General features: G+C 70.1%; 1 protein-coding gene across 1 annotated transcript in view; it reads left to right on the forward strand.

The window, feature by feature from the left end:
- The first annotated feature begins 409 nt into the window (after nt 1-409).
- The window catches only part of LOC119110993 (protein phosphatase 1 regulatory subunit 27), a 35768-nt gene continuing 35141 nt past the window's right edge, over nt 410-1036 (forward strand). The window contains exon 1 of the mRNA XM_037234810.1: nt 410-739. The gene's annotated coding sequence lies outside the window, so the exon portion shown is untranslated. The remainder of the gene's footprint in view (nt 740-1036) is intronic.

Genomic DNA, 1036 nt, shown 5'->3' on the forward strand with positions numbered 1-1036 from the left:
CGTCTGCCCGTGTGTGCCATGCGTGCTCCGTGTTTGCCAGTGTCTGCCCGGTGTCTGCCCGGTCCGGGCGGTGTCGGCGGTGAGGCGGCGGCATGCCCGGCCCGCGGCGCCGACAGGCCAGAGTCGCCGCCCCGGCCGGCACCCAACAGCCGCGCCGTCGGCAGCCGACGCGCCCGGCTTTTTGCCAGACCGTTTTTGCCGCCCGCGTAGTGGGAAATCTATTCGCTTTGGCCCGCGTCTGGGAAAGAATGAACTTGCCGTAATGGAGCGGGCTAATTGATCTGTGAACCGACGGCGTCGGCGACGGCGACGGCGACCCGCCGGCCGGCCGAGCCGCCGACTGGGGGCGGGGCGGGGGCGCGCCGCCGCACGCACCCCGGCCGCCCGCAGTCGGCGGCAGCGGCCCGCCGGGACGGCCGGGAGCTGGGGCGGCGCGCGAGACCGGACCGTACACCCCGAGCTGCGCGCTCGGCTCGCGGGGCAGCCGACTCTGCGCCCGTCCCACGGCAGGCCGGTGGACGTGCTCTTCTCGTCACGGACTGCGCGGGAGGTGTTGAGACGATCTCGTGCCGGTTCGGACCTCCTGACGGCGGCGGACAGTGTCTGGAGAGCCCGTCGAGTTCTACTGCCTGTCGAATTCGGACTCCAGCACGAACGCGCACACGCCAGCGTGGGCTGCCCGGACTCCAGTTTTGAACGTTGCTTCGCCGACTGGCCGCCTGCCCACCGTCAATGTTCGGTAAGTGTGCTGTGGTCAGGCCGCTATCTCGCGCAGCATCGGATCTCCATTCAAACGAGTGCAATGGCTTCGCGCGCCAGGGGGCGGCGGCCGGCACACCCCGCTGATAAAATTGCACACTAACTAGCCCGCGCGTGACCGGTGTGGCAGGCTGTTATTTCCACCCACCCACGCGGCGCGGCGCCCGCGGCCGGCTGCATTAGCACACCACTGCCCGCGCTGTCCCCCTCCCTCTTCACTCTGCTAATGAGCGTCCCCCCCCCCCGCCCCGTCAGTGGGAAAGTTGTGAAGCTCGGA

This window comes from Pollicipes pollicipes, unplaced genomic scaffold, assembly GCF_011947565.3.
Source record: "Pollicipes pollicipes isolate AB1234 unplaced genomic scaffold, Ppol_2.1 Scaffold_2555;HRSCAF=2994_pilon_pilon_pilon, whole genome shotgun sequence".
Classification (NCBI taxonomy): domain Eukaryota; kingdom Metazoa; phylum Arthropoda; class Thecostraca; order Pollicipedomorpha; family Pollicipedidae; genus Pollicipes; species Pollicipes pollicipes.